The sequence below is a fragment of the Bufo bufo genome, chromosome 6 (genome assembly GCF_905171765.1).
Source record: "Bufo bufo chromosome 6, aBufBuf1.1, whole genome shotgun sequence".
Taxonomy (NCBI): Eukaryota; Metazoa; Chordata; class Amphibia; order Anura; family Bufonidae; genus Bufo; species Bufo bufo.
Genome location: NC_053394.1, coordinates 142468273 through 142484745, shown reverse-complemented (window position 1 = coordinate 142484745; position 16473 = coordinate 142468273).

The window sequence follows — 16473 nt, the reverse complement described above, 5'->3', positions numbered from 1 at the left end:
GATTTCTTCTGGCTGCGTGCTGGTATGTCAGGGTGAATTTTATCCCTGCTCATGCTGCTGCTGCCACCTACACACTCTGTCATTGTGCTACTCTGTGGCCTCCTCATGCTGCTGCTGCCACCTCCACACTATGTCACCTTGCCAGTCTGTGGCCACCTCATGCTGCTGCTGCCACCTCCACACTGTCATTGAGCCACTCTGTGGTCTCCTCATCCTGCCAGTGCTTCCCATTCACCGCTGCAGTCCTGGGCTTTGTCTGTGTAGGTAATGTTGTTCTGGGATCCACTCCACAGTTTCCTCTCAGCCCTGGCCATAGCATGCTTGCTGCTTGTTCCCTGCAACACTTCCTTAAGGGCCGGGACTCGTCACTTCCTGTGCTTTATGTCTTAGGTCATGTGACCTCGCTGACCAATCCTAGCCCTCCTGCACATATATAAGTGGCTTAGCCCCCTTCCCAGATGCCTCAGTGTCAAGATCCTTGTGTCCGGCTAAGGTTCCTGATATCTGCTTGTGTTCCTGACTCGTACTTGTATTCCTGGACTCTTCTACCTGTTTGATCTCTGCCTGCTTGCCTTGACTCTCCTGTTGCTGACCCAGATTGACTGACCTGGACCTATGCTGCCTGCCCTGACCTATTGCCTGTTTGACTTTGCCTCTGCTTCATCCTTTGGTCCGGTACTGTTGCCCCTGGTTACGACTCAGCCTGCTGACAAAGCCTGTTTGACCAGGTACCTCCTGGTCAGCCTGGACCAGCTGCCTTGTGTGCCAATCCTCCTTAAGAGGTAGTGACCTGGTGTTCCCCTCTGAAAAGTTTATTCCCGCCATCAGGGGTACTGTGAAGATTGAGGTATTCACTTAGACAACGCCCTTAGAGGAGATAGGACACATGGCACAGTGGGTTCACAGCCGCTGGTTCGTGACATGCTGCCACTTATGCTGGTGCCAAGTCAAAACTATGTCTCTGGGCCACTCTGTGGCGTCCTCATGCTGCTGCTGCCACCTTCACACTCTGTCATTGTGCCACTTTGTGGCCTCCTCATGCTGCTGCCACCTCCACACTATGTCACTTTGCTACTCTGTGGTCTCCTCATGCTGCTGCCAAATCACCACTCTGTGGTCTCCGTATGCTGCTGCCACCTCACCACTATGTCATTGGGCCACTCTGTGGAGTTCTCATGCTGTCCCCACCATCCCCACTCTGTGACTGGGCCACTAGTGTCCCTGTTTGGCCTTGTTGACATCATCATTTATTTGACCCTTCTTCTAATCTGTCAGAAGGAAGGAAAAATGTGACGCAAAATGGATCTTGTTGTCACGGCCACGGTTTTGGCCGTGACTCCTTGGGAGCCGCATACTGTTGCCCGCGGTTTTGGGTTGTAGTGTCAACCGCAGCTTGAGGCATAAGGTTGTTAGCTTCAGGTGCGGTTGCCGCGGACAACAGCTATGTGTGCGGTTCCCTCTGAGTTGTGTTCGCGTTTGTAAGCACTTTTGTATGTCTGTGTGCACTTTGTTTATGTTTGGTGTGCACTGACATTTTCCCTGCACTGTGGCTGTCCGTGGCAACGTTTGGTGGTATGATGTACATGTGGTGGCAGTGTCCCGGCCTTCGGGCTGACTCCCAGGACACGCTTGCCACCCATGTTGTTGCCTGCGGCAACAGCCACAGTGTGTTTGGACACTTCCCCTTTAAGTTATGTTTTCCCTTCTGTGGTTTTGGAAGGGTTAACTCCCTTTCAGTGTGTGTGAGTCACGGGGTGTGTCTGATTGTTGGGTGTGGCCTCTTGGCCCTATATAGCCTCAGTTGTAGGCAGTAGCCAGAGAGGGTGTTTCAGCTATGCTGGCTGCAGACATCCTCCTGGTTACTTACCAACTGCCAGTGGGGGCCAACCTTCTGGTCATAAGCTAAATATATGTCCTTTGGTGTCTGGAAGATGTGTTTGGTTTTATGTTTCTTTATTGCACCTGTGGTCCTGGGTTCCCGTGTGTTGTGTGTTTGTGTGCTGAGTCCTGCTGTCTGTGGGCAGTACATCCACATGGGTTCCAGGCTTGGTTGTCTGTGGTAGGTCTCTGCAATGTTTGTGACAAGTACCTGCCATTGCCATAGGTTGCATTTGTTTCCCCTTGCTTGCAGCTTGGCCAGTGAGACTCTTGTTCCTCCGGATCCAGAAGGAACAGGATGTCTTACTCTGACTCCTAGCCTAGGGACCGGCGGAGGGCGAGTAGGGATCCGAGGTTCCTGCGCATGGGTCCTCCTACCTTCAAGGTCGGCCCATGCAGGTAGGAGTTAGGGTCAGGTTAGGGACGCTGTAGGAGGTGTCCTGCTCCCTAATCCTGTTTGTCCTGGTCAAGCAGCGACCATCATCCTTCGGCACACGGCTGAGGGTTTCCCCCATCCTCAGCCGTGACACTTGTCTATGTAGCAGCTGGAAGGCCTGTATCCATCAGAATTGGCTTATGATTTGGTAGCTAAAAGCAGGAGTGGGTACAAAACACAGAAGACATGTAAATATTCCATTAATGTGTCATCTCTGTTTAGGATACACTCCTGTTTTTTTTGTGGCTAAAGCAATACTGATGGATTGAAGTCAATGATGAGTGAAGGCGGATGCTCAACAGACAGGATCTGCTTTTTGGGGATTATTGTTCTGACGGATCAGAGGAAGGGCAAAATTATCAGTGACGTCAACACAAACTTACTGCTGACACTGCAACAGGCGCCAGCCCCCAGGGCCCTTTAAGAGGAAAAAGTACTTGTTTTTGTGATGCCAGTGAAGCAACAAGGGCACAGGGCCACTTTTAATGATGTAGTAGATGGTGCCCAGGTGTAGGAATGCCAGAGTGTTGTAGTGTGGCCTAAGTGTCCCTTTAAGTGTACTTGTCACGGTGATCCTACCTGGATACGCTGGACCCCAGGCCTTGGCTCCGAAGCAATGAAAAGGGGGTTGTTGATAAAGAGGATGGAGAAATAAAATGAGTCCAGACCTTGTGGTAACATAGTAACATAGTAACAGTACATAAGGCCGAAAAAAGACATTTGTCCATCCAGTTCGGCCTGTCATCCTGCAAGTTGATCCAGAGGAAGGCAAAAAAAAAAACATGTGAGGTAGAAGCCAATTTTCCCCACTTTAGGGGAATAAAAAATTCCTTCCCGACTCCAATCAGGCAATCAGAATAACTCCCTGGATCAACGACCCCTCTCTAGTAGCTATAGCCTGTAATATTATTACACTCCAGAAATACATCCAGGCCCCTCTTGGACTCTTTTAGTGAACTCACCATCACCACCTCCTCAGGCAGAGAGTTCCATAGTCTCACTGCTCTTACCGTAAAGAATCCTCCTCTATGTTTGTGTACAAACCTTCTTTCCTCCAGATGCAGAGGATGTCCCCTCGTCACAGTCACAGTCCTGGGGATAAATAGATGATGGGAGAGATCTCTGTACTGACCCCTGATATATTTCTACATAGTAATTAGATCTCCCCTCAGTCATCTTTTTTCTAAAGTGAATAACCCTAATTTTGATAATCTTTCAGGGTACTGTAGTTGCCCCATTCCAGTTATTACTTTAGTTGCCCTCCTCTGGACCGTCTCCAGCTCTGCTATGTCTGCCTTGTTCACAGGAGCCCAGAACTGTACACAGTACTCCAGCTATACTACACCTAAACATACAACAGTTGCAAAATAGGAATGCACATTGCGAAGGACTTGCAATAAATACATATGATGACATGAAGTTAACAAATAAAAACAGTAGCGAGGTGCAGAAGCGGTAATGCCACTCTGGAGCGTTACAACACCCTCTCCACTCTGTCGGGGGCTCTACTTGTATAAGCATTTCATAGAACAGGTTCTGTAAGACATCTATGTGGAATCAGCTGATGACGGTGTAAAAGGAGTGCGCTCTTTCACATTATAGTAGGAACTTGGGCTTCTGCGCGGTTCTTTATACCTGGTGCTAACATTGACCTGTAAGGCTGAGTTCATACTTGAGTTATTTGGTCAGTTTTGGCCCCATAACTGCCCAAATAAGTGAAGTGTGCAGTGATTCTAAGAGCGACGCCTGTCATCTGCATGTCATACAGACTCACAGTATTATTTCACTACTACAGCAGACTCCCTATGCATGTTACTGCAAGGCACAGTGTTCTACACCCCTATACAGGCTCTCTGCAGCCAGGAAATAGCTGTTTATTAACGCGATTCGCCGCAAATAAATTCGGATCTTTTCGGAAAATTCTGCGAACCGGCCGAATCGAATTTTTGAGAAATTCGCTCATCTCTACTGGCTTGGAATCTAGTGAAGCTGAGCGCACACCATTAGCTACCTAAAGGCAGCAGATTCAACAAAATGGTACAACAGCAACTGCACTGCCAGCAACTAGGCCAGGTGGGAATGAAGCTTGCGCACCATCGGGTTACAAGGCATGTAGAGTTGTTTCCTGGCCACGCATTCCATTATCGATGGCTGAGGACTAAGTGGAGGGGAGAAGCTGAAAGGGATGGTGTTGCACATGGCTCATATGAATGGTTTTGCACAGAGCCTATATGAATGGTATTGTACAGGATCCATATACATGGTGTTGTACATTGCCCATATAAATAGTGTTGTACAGGGCCCATATACATGGTGTTGTACAGTGCCCATATTAATGGTGATGTTCAGGGTCCATATAAATGGTGTTGTACAGGGCCCATATAAATGGTGTTCTACAGGGCTCATATAATTGTTGTACAGAGCCCATATCAATGGTGTTTTACATTGATTATATAAATAGTGTTGTAAAGAGCCCATATAAATAGTGTTGTATGAGGACCATATAAATAGTGTTGTATAAGGACCATATAAATGGTGTTGTAGAGGGCACATATAAATAGTGTTGTACAGGGCCCATAAAAATAGTGTTGTACAGGCCCGATATAAATGGTATTGTACAGGGCCCATATAGTGGTGTTGTACAGGGCTGATATAAATGGTGTTGTACAGGGCTCATATAAATAGTGTTGTAGAGGGCCCATATAAATAGTGTTGTATACGGCCCATATAAATAGTGTCGTATGAGGACCATATAAATTGTGTTGTACACGGTCCATATAAATAGTGTTGTAGAGGGCCCATATAAATGGTGTTGTACACGGTCCATATAAATGGTGATGTTCAGGGCCCATATAAATAGTGTTGTACAGGGCTCATATTAAAAGTGTTGTATAAGGCCCACATAAATCGTGTTGTGCAGGGCCCATAAAAATGGTGTTGTACAGGCCCGATATAAATGGCATTGTACATGGCCAATATAAATGGTGTTGTACAGGGCCTCTATAAATAAGGTTGTACAGAGCTTATCTCAATGGTGTTTTACATTGATTATATAAATAGTGTTGTACAGAGCCCATATAAATAGTGTTGTATACGGCCCATATAAATGGTGTTGTACAGGGTCCATATAAATTGTGCTGTACGGGGTCCATATAAATAGTGTTGTACAGTGCCCATATTCAAAGTGTTATATGAGGACCATATAAATGGTGTTGTACAGAGCCTATATAAATAGTGTTGTACAAAGCCTATATAAATGGTGTTGTACAGGGCCTATATGAATAGTGTTGTACAGGGCCTATATGAATAGTGTTGTACAGGGCCCATATAAATGGTGTGCAATGTGCTGACCTCAGGGAAAAAATGTTTTGGAAGTTTGGATTCTGCTTCTTGATTTAACGGATTTTGTTTGTTTGCTGCCTGCCTCTGACCTTAGACTTCGTTTTCGGACTTTGCTTGATCACTGCCTGCCCTGACTTTGGACTTCCTGACCACGTCTTTCCCCTCGGTATCTCAGACCCCCTGATCAGCTTCCACTGACTCGGGGACTGTTCTGGAGTGGAACCTTGTAACTACCATAATGGGCCAAGCCTATTCTCACCATCAGAGGCTCTAGTGAAGACCAGGTAGTTACTTAGTCATGCCCCTCCAGGGTATAGCCAGTCAGTGGATTCACACCCAGTTGTATAACATATAGCAGTTCTGGTACCTTTGAGTGGAGTGCTGGGGTGCATTTGGCTGTTAACCCCCTCATAATACTCAGTCTATGAACTGCAAGGAGTCGTGGTGTTCTATGAGCTGCTTTCCCAGGAAGACTCCTGCTGCAGAAGGGGGAAAGGGGGAGCTCCCCTCTCTGTGCCATGTCTCATCTTCTTTCAACTCTCAAATCCCTCGCTACTCTCTGTCTCTCTCTTTACAGCTTCCTATGACATCTCCCTTGGTAGGGAGGTCTAGCCCACTTCAGCCCAAAAGGGGGGGAAATGGAATGGCAAGTTCTATTCTTTTTTAAAGATCTCTGCCAGGAACACTTCCATCTGCTGGACAACCAGGCACAGGGCATGGAATACAATACATAACAGTTACATAACAATCTTATTAAGGCACAATATCAGAGGACCTGGAAAACAATATACAGTTGACATTCTTTGCCTGCCATTAGAAACAGTAGCAAGGTGTAATAATAGTAATGCCCCCTCTGGGGTACCACAGATGTTGTACAGGGTCCATATAAGTGGTGTTGTATAAGGCCCATATAAATAGTGTTGTACAGGGCCCATATAATTGGTGTTGTATAAGGTCCATATAAATAGTCTTGTACAGGGCCCATATAAATGGTGTTGTACAGAGCCCATATAAATGGTGCTGTACAGGGTCCATATAAATGGTGTTGTACAGGGTCCATATAAATGGTGTTGTACAGCTCTCATATCAATGGTGTTTTACAGGGCCCATATAAATGGTGTTGTACAGGGTCCATATAAATGGTGTTGTACAGGGTCCATATAAATAGTGTTGTATGGGGTCGATATAAATAGTGCTGTACGGGGACCCTATAAATGGTGTTGTACAGGGTCCATATAAATGGTGCTGTACAGGGGTGTAGCTAGAAATGACTGGGCCCCATAGCAAAAAAAAATTATGGGCCCCCCCCTCCCGGATCTCCCACCCCCACATACCTATCGGACCTCCCACCCCAACATCCCCACACCACACTATTAAAGGGATTCTGTCATCAGATTTAACCCCTCTAACCTAAACATATGCTCATGTCCAGACTAATAAGAAGAATCCTAAGCTGGCCTTATTAAACCTCACTGTGGCTCTATTTGCCCAAAAAACAGTTTTTTATAACCTGTCAATCACTTACTTAAGGTGCCCAAGGTGAGGTCCGTTAATACAGGGTGCCCGGCCGCACCCCTTGCTGTCCGTTGCCCAGCGCCGCCTTCCCTGTCTTCAGTGCCGCCTTCTACAGCTCAGCGCCGCCTCCGCAATCCTCCCCGTCCCAGACGGCAAGGGGTGTGGTCGGGCACCCTGTATTAACGGACCTCACCTTGGGCACCTTAAGTAAGTGATTGACAGGTTATAAAAACCAGTTTTTTGGGCAAATAGAGCCACAGTGAGGTTTAATAAGGCCAGCTTAGGTTTCTTCTTATTAGTCTGGACATGAGCATATGCTTAGGTTAGAGGGGTTAAATCTGACAGAATCCCTTTAACCACCTCAGCCCCTATAGCTTAAACACCCTTAATGACCAGGCCACTTTTTACACTTCTGACCTACACTATTTTGACCGTTTATTGCTCGGTCATGCAACTTACCACCCAAATGAATTTTACCTCCTTTTCTTCTCACTAATAGAGCTTTCATTTGGTGGTATTTCATTGCTGCTGACATTTTTACTTTTTTTGTTATTAATCGAAATTTAACGATTTTTTTGCAAAAAAATGACATTTTTCTCTTTCAGTTGTAAAATTTTGCAAAAAAAACGACATCCATATATAAATTTTTCTCTAAATGTATTGTTCTACATGTCTTTGATAAAAAAATAATGTTTGGGTAAAAAAAAAAAAATGGTTTGGGTAAAAGTTATAGCGTTTACAAACTACCCCACAAGTGACCCCATTTTGGAAAGAAGACACCCCAAGGTATTCCGTGAGGGGCATGGCGAGTTCCTAGAATTTTTTATTTTTTGTCACAAGTTAGCGGAAAATGATGATTTTTTTTTTTTTCTTACAAGTCTCATATTCCACTAACTTGTGACAAAAAATAAAAACTTCCATGAACTCACTATGCCTATTAGCGAATACCTTGGGGTGTCTTCTTTCCAAAATGGGGTCACTTGTGGGGTAGTTATACTGCCTTGGCATTCTAGGGGCCCAAATGTGTGGTAAGAAGTTTGAAATCAAAATGTGTAAAAAATGACCGGTGAAATCCGAAAGGTGCTCTTTGGAATGTGGGCCCCTTTGCCCACCTAGGCTGCAAAAAAGTGTCACACATGTGGTATCTCCGTACTCAGGAGAAGTTGGGCAATGTGTTTTGGGGTGTCATTTTACATATACCCATGCTGGGTGAGAGAAATATCTCGGCAAAAGACAACTTTTCCCATTTTTTATACAAAGTTGGCATTTGACCAAGATATTTCTCTCACCCAGCATGGGTATATGTAAAATGACACCCCAAAACACATTCCCCAACTTCTCCTGAGTACGGCGATACCACATGTGTGACACTTTTTTGCAGCCTAGATGCGCAAAGGTGCCCAAATTCCTTTTAGGAGGGCATTTTTAGACATTTGGATACCAGACTTCTTCTCACGCTTTGGGGCCCCTAAAATGCCAGGGCAGTATAAATACCCCACATGTGACCACATTTTGGAAAGAAGACACCCCAAGGTATTCAATGAGGGGCATGGCGAGTTCATAGAAAAAAAAAAAAAATTGTCACAAGTTAGCGGAAATTGATTTTTTTGTTTTTTTTCTCACAAAGTCTCCCTTTCCGCTAACTTGGGACAAAAATTTCAATCTTTCATGGACTCAATATGCCGCTCAGCGAATACCTTGGGGTGTCTTCTTTCCAAAATGGGGTCATTTGTGGGGTGTTTGTACTGCCCTGGCATTTGAGGGTCTCCGCAATCATTACATGTATGGCCAGCATTAGGAGTTTCTGCTATTCTCCTTATATTGAGCATACAGGTAATGAGTTGTTTTTTTTCAGTTCGGCCTCTGGGCTGAAAGAAAAAAATTAACGGCACACATTTCTTCATTCGCATCGATCAATGTGGATGAAAAAATCTCTGCCAAAAAAAGAAAAAGGAGGGGAAAGGCGTCTGCCAGGACATAGGAGCTCCGCCCAACATCCATACCCACTTAGCTCGTATGCCCTGGCAAACCAGATTTATCCATTCACATCAATCGATGTGGATGAATAAATCATTGCCGGGATTTTTTATTTTTTTTATATACAAAGTGTTTGCCAAAGCATATGAACACCGCCGCCTCCTCAGCTCATATGCCTCGGCAAACGTATCTTTTACTGCAGAGGAGAAATCTCGTCTTGCAGCGCCGCATACACCGACTTGTGTGTAATCTGACAGCAGCGCAATGCTTCTGTCAGAATGCACATCAGTGCTGCAGCTGGTTCATCGGTTGGTCCACCTGGAAGGTAAAAAAAGAAAAAGAAAAAAACAGGCCGCAACACAATAAATTTTATTAACTTTATAATAACTTTTGAACAGAACATAAACTTTTTTTAACTTTTTGAACTGAAGTTAACTTTTTTGCTTATTTTTTTTATTTTATTTTTTACCTTTTATAGGACAAACCTCTCCTTCCCCATGGGACAATGTGCAAAGCGCAAATCGCCCAAAGATGTGGCGAAGTACATTATGCACTTTATCCCAGGTGAAAGGAGAGGTTTGCAGTAGCTGTGAGTAAAAGGGCCCTAATAGCCCTGTGTGCCTGCTGTCCTGTGAGATGCAATTCCTATGCTAAGTATACCTGTGTGTGGTACTTCCGGAAACACTCTCCAAAGCATAGGGCAGGGTGGTCAGGACAGTCAGGACAGAAATAGCGGGTGTCACGCCTTATTCCACTCCTGCTACAGACACGACATCTTTTTCGGGGTGACGGTTGGGTTGAGGTACCAGGAACGACACTGGTGAAATGTCGCTCGTGTAGACGGCTAACTACACTGGTGGATGGGGCCACGGAACCTTCTGGATACAGGAGGTTCTCGATGATCTCTTCCTGGAATTTTAGGAAGGATCGTGTTCTCCCAGCCTTACTGTAGAGAACAAAACTATTGTACAGAGCCAATTGAATTAAATATACAGACACCTTCTTATACCAGCGTCTGGTGCGTCGGGACAACATCTGGTCATTGAAGTCCACCCCTCCCATGAGCAAATTATAGTCGTGGACACAGAGGGGATTTTCAATGACACGGGTTGCTCGCTCAATTTGTATTGTCGTGTCTGCGTGAATGGAGGAGAGCATGTAAGCGTCACGCTTGTCTCTCCATTTCACCGCGAGCAGTTCTTGGTTACACAAGGCAGCCCTCTCCCCCCTTGCAAGACGGGTGGTAACGAGCCGTTGGGGGAAGCCCACGCGACTAGTTCGCGCGGTGCCACAGGCGCAAATCTGTTCTAGAAACAAATGCCTAAAGAGGGCCACACTTGTGTAGAAATTGTCCACATAAAGATGGTACCCCTTGCCAAATAAGGCCTTATTCACACGTCCGTTGTTTCTATCCTGATCTGTTCCGTTTTTTGCTGAACAGATCTGGACCAGATCTGGACCCATTCATTTTCAATGGGTCCTGAAAAAAAACGGACAGCTCAATGTCTGATTTTTTTTCAGGACCCATTGAAAATGAATGGGTCCAGATCTGGTCCAGATCTGTTCAGCAAAAAACAGGACAGATCAGGAAAGAAACAACGGACGTGTGAATGGACCCTTAGGGTGACACCAAGTCCCAGACTGTCTTCCCACTGCTCCCCAGGTAGTCAGGGCAACCGACCGGCTCCAGGGTCTGATCTTTTCCCTCATAGATCCGAAATTTGTGGGTATAGCCTGTGGCCCTTTCACAGAGCTTATACAATTTGACCCCATACCGGGCACGCTTGCTTGGGATGTATTGTTTGAAGCCAAGGCGCCCGGTAAAATGTATTAGGGACTCGTCTACGCAGATGTTTTGCTCGGGGGTATACAAATCTGCAAATTTCTGGTTGAAGTGGTCTATGAGGGGCCGAATTTTGTGGAGCCGGTCAAAAGCTGGGTGGCCTCTGGGACGGGAGGTGGTGTTGTCGCTAAAATGCAGGAAACGCATGATGGCCTCAAATCGTGCCCTGGACATAGCAGCAGAGAACATGGGCATGTGATGAATCGGGTTCGTGGACCAATATGACCGCAAATCATGCTTTTTAATTAGACCCATGTTGAGGAGAAGGCCCAGAAAAATTTTAATTTCGGAAACTTGGACTGGTTTCCATACTGGGCATAATAGCTTCCCGAGTTGGCGGATATAAATTGTGTGGCATACCGGTTTGTCTCTGCCACGACTAAGTCCAAGAGCTCCGCAGTCAAGAACAGCTCAAAAAATCCCAGGGCCGAACCGATCTGAGCCGTCTCAACCCGAACTCCAGACTGGGCGGTGAAAGGGGGAACTAATGGTGCGGCTGAAGTTGGTGACTGCCAATCAGGGTTTGCCAGCATTTCAGGGATTCTAGGGGCTCTACGGGCCTGTCTGTGCAGTGGCTGCGACGGGGTAACTATTGCACGTGCCACCGTACCAGCTTCAACTGCCCTTCTGGTGCTCGCCACGTCACCATGTTGTACGGCAGTGCTGGTACTAGGTCCAGGGAGGGCTGCGCTGCTGGTGTATGCCTCACCACGTGATCCGGCAGCGCCAGCCCCACTCTGCTGCTCTTGAAGCGGATCCTGCATAACCTGTGGTCTAGCGACACGGGGCCGGGTACGCCTGGTGCTATCAGGGACCTTAGCCTCCTCGTCCGAACTTTGGGTCAGAGAGCCACTGCTTTCTACAGGTTCATATTCTGACCCGCTAGATTCGTCCGATGAGGGTTCCCATTCCTCATCCGACTGGGTCAGAATCCTGTAGGCCTCTTCAGAAGAATACCCCCTGTTTGACATTTTGGACTACTAAATTTAGGGGTATTCCCTGAGACTACCCAAGAAAAAAAGCAAGCCTGTCTTACAAAGGGGAGGCTAGCGAAGTACCGGAGGCCGCTGCGGTTGATAAAAAATATCAAAACTGATTTTTTTATCGCCGCAGCGCGTGTAAAGTGAATGTGCAGTGATCAAAAAAAAAAAAAATATATATATATATATATATATCGGGCAAACACTGCGTTTTGGGTGGAGGGCGAACTAAGGTGACACTAATACTATTATAGATCTGACCGTGATTAGTTTTGATCACTTACAGATACTATAAAAGTACAAATGCTGATTAGCGATACGCTAATCAGCGAATAAGTGACTGCGGTGCGGTGGGCGCTAACTGACGCTAAACTACCTAACCAAGGGGCCTAAACTATCCCTAAAACCTAACAGTCAATACCAGTGAAAAAAAAAATATGACAGTTTACACTGATCACTTTTTTCCTTTCACTAGTGATTGACAGGGGCGATCAAAGGGGTGATCAAAGGGTTAATTGGGGTGCAGGGGGTGATCTGGGGCTAAAGTGTACTGTTGGTGCTACTCACTGTGAAGCCTGCTCCTCTGCTGGATCCAACCGACGAAAAGGACCAGCAGAGGAGCAGACAAGCCATATAACAGATCATATTTACTAATATGATCTGTTATATGGCTTGTGATTTGTTTTTTTGAAAATCGTCAACCTGCCAGCCAATGATCGTGGCTGGCAGGCTGGTGACGAACTTGTCCTCTAACTTTTGCCGGCCCGCGATGCGCATGCGCGGGCCGGCTTTGAGCGAAATCTCGCGTCTCGCGAGATGACGCGTATATGCGTGACTCTGCGCAGCGCTGCCGCCTCCGGAACGCGATCCTGCGTTAGGCGGTCCGGAGGCGGTTAAATAATATGTGTGAATATGGATTAGGGAAGATGCTGAGATCTGGCTGTACCTCACTTTGAGGTATCTTCCCTATTCACACATATACCTGCTCAAGCCTGGCAGGCGCAGCTGCATTATTTAATAGTGTGGTGGGCGCTCCCCCCCCAACATAATAAACATTGGTGGCGCAGTGTGCCCCCCCCAACATAATAAACATTGGTGGCGCAGTGCGTCCCCCCCCCAACACCCCAGTATAATAAACATTGGTGGCACAGTGCGCCCCCCCAACATAATAAACATTGGTGGCGCAGTGCGCCCCTCCCAACATAATAAACATTGGTGGCGCAGTGCGCCCCCCCTCCCTAGTATAATAAACATATAAACATTGGTGGCGCAGTGCACCGACCCAACAACCCAGTATAATAAACATTGGTGGCACAGTGCGCCCCCCCAACATAATAAACATTGGTGGCGCAGTGCGCCCCCCCTCCCTAGTATAATAAACATATAAACATTGGTGGGCAGTGCCAATGAGGGTTAAAAAAATAAAATAAAAATTAACTCACCTCCTCCAATTGATCGCGTAGCAGCCGGTCTCCTGTACTTTCTTCAGGACCTGTCAAAGGACCTGTGGTGATGTCACTGAGCTCATCACATGATACATCACATGATCCATCACCATGGCAATGGACCATGTGATGGAGGCTGGAGCTCAGTGACGTCACCACAGGTCCTGAAGAAAGAACAGGAGACCGGCAGCAGCTACGCGATCAATTGGAGGAGGTGAGTTAATTTTTTATTTTTATTTTTTAACCCTCATTGGCACTGCCCACTGCCCACCAATGTTTATATGTTTATTATACTGGGGGGGGGGGCGCATTCAATGTTTATTATACTGGGGGGGAGCCGCACTCAATGTTTATTATACTGGGGGGGGGCCGCACCCAATGTTTATTATACTGGGGGGGCCGCACTCAATGTTTATTATACTGGGGGGGGCCGCACTCAATGTTTATTATATTGGGGGGGCCGCACTCAATGTTTATTATACGGGGGGGCCGCACTCAATGTTTATTATATTGGGGGGGCCGCACTCAATGTTTATTATACTGGGGGGGGGGCCGCACTCAATGTTAATGAAGATAACTGACCTGTTAATTATACAAATGCAGGAGGCGGGTGCCGGAATCAAATAGCGGCACCCGACCTCTATGACAGGAAGCGGCACCTGAGGGGTTAACTGCCGCTGATCGCAGCTCCCTGTCATAGAGGTCGGGTGCCGGCTATGTGATTCCGGCACCCGCCTCCTGCATTTGTATTAACAGGTCAGTTATCTTCATTGGTGGCGGCGGTGCAGTGGCCACAGCCCCTCCCCCGACCCTGTCCCTCTTGTTATTGGCCGCGGCGGCAGCATCACAGGGGGGAGGGAGAGACCAACTGGAGCCCTGCCCCTATCACAGCGCCACGCCTGGCCCACTCGCCACATTTTTTTAAATTATTTATTTTTATCCTCCGTCGCGGCGGGCCCCCAGTGGCGTAGGGCCCCATAGCCATTGCTATGGCTGCTATTGCGTTCCTTACGCCACTGGTGCTGTACGAAGCCCCTATGAATGGTGCTGTATGGGGCCCAAATAAACAGTCTTGAGCAGTTCCCATATAAATGGTGTTGTAAAAGGGCCCCTTTCCGGGTAGTCACATGACTATATCTAGCTTGTCCACCTACAAGCTTCAGTGAGTGATGTCACAATGGACTCCTAGCCAACATTTATTGTGACACAATGGAACTTCTGGCATCAGAAGACCAACGACTGAAGGAGAAGGTGCTACAGACAGAAGGAGAGCGTCTAGAAGACGATCCATTGGAGGAGGAGCAAAAGCCAGAATGAGAGCGCCTAGCATCTGATCGAGAGGAAGATCAAATGCCAGAATTAGAGCGCATAGCATCTGATCTGTTAGAGAAGGAAAAAGCCAGAATCAGAGCGCCTAGTTCTAGTATGAAGACTATACATTTATCAGAGCTCCATCTAGTGGCCTACTTTGAGTATGACAGCTTTCTGAACCAGGTAGTGGCAATTTTGTTTGAATTAAAGGATGAACTGATGATGGATGGTTCAGGTAATGAGCGCTTGTGTCAGTCCTTTATACACTGACATGGGGCAGGACATTTTTCCCACTATTTCTGCCTGTCCTTGCTGTCATTGGGTAGAATGACAAGTTGCCTTTGTGAATTGTATTCTACAGCTACAGTACTTATCTATTCAATGGTTTATGTTCCCCATTGACTGTAAAAACTAAGAAAAATTAAAGATTATCTAGTGATACCTATGGGCAATAGAAAATGTACTGTAGTTTCATTCTAAATTTGGCTATGGAGCCCCATGGTTATCTCCGCTGTCCGCATTATCCCTTCTCTGCACCATTAGATTTTGCTCTATGTTTCTCTTCTGATGTCAGGGGCTCATTATACCGGCATGTGATATCATTATATGTTTTTTCCTCTCATACTGTATACGGTGACCTTTTCTTATCTACATCATTTCTGTCCTACAATATCATGGTGTACATTCTCCTATTATTGTGACATCACTGTGAGCATTATCCATGTACTGTTATATCACTTTGTGCATTACTCCTATACTGTGATGTAAGGTGAAGTCCACACACCGAGAGGAGGAACACCAAAAATACAGAGGTGACACAAGGGTTCATGCTGGTAACTCAATTAGGGAAAGAGTTCAGCCAAAATGGCAATAGTTCTTTGACTCAATTCCACCCAGAGCATGCTGCCTGGCCATAATTACAATGTAATAACCTGGGGGGCAGTCGTTTTGTGGGGGATTCTCTCCACACAGTCAAAATTCCTTGCTCATTTATCTCTCTTTGTGCCAAGGATTTATTCTGCAGGCTACTTCAAACTTTTTCAAACAGTTGGGCTCAGCTTCATTTACCTGCAGGTCACACATCAGCCACCACTACACCCCTAAAAAGCCATACCCAACATTAGCTAATTATCCATCTGAGCTGCAGGCTCCTGCCAGCTCCTTATAAACCTGCCACAATGACTGCCACCCATTGCCCATGTTACAATACAAAACAAAACAAACAGCACATATTTCCAACATTTGTCCTCTCTATAAGGTGGGACTTACTTCCCACCCACCTTACAGTGACAACACTGTGTACATTCTCCTGATGCTACAATTCAAAAGTGGTGTGCCAAGACTGAACGTATCCGCTATTCACAGGTATCTGATCGGTGGGGGTTCAACCAGTGAGAGCAGCACCTATCACGATAATAGGGGCCTCATGCCTCCGAATTAATGAGGGGCATGCCCACCAATGCCACTTTAATTCCCTATGGGACTACCATTTTCCTGACTGGTGGAGCTCCTGGCAGTCAAACCCCCCTCTAATGAAATACTTTGCTCCTTTTTGGTGGACATGAGATAAGTTCAGACCTTAGCACAACCCCTGTAACTGCTTGATGTACCGTGACATCACTGTGTTCTTTATCCATGTACTGTGACATCACTTTCTGCATTATACTGCACCTCAGCAATAGAGAGACCGTAGTCATAATAAGATTTTCAAGTTTTTAACTTTTTCCTGAAGGTCGTCGATTTGGA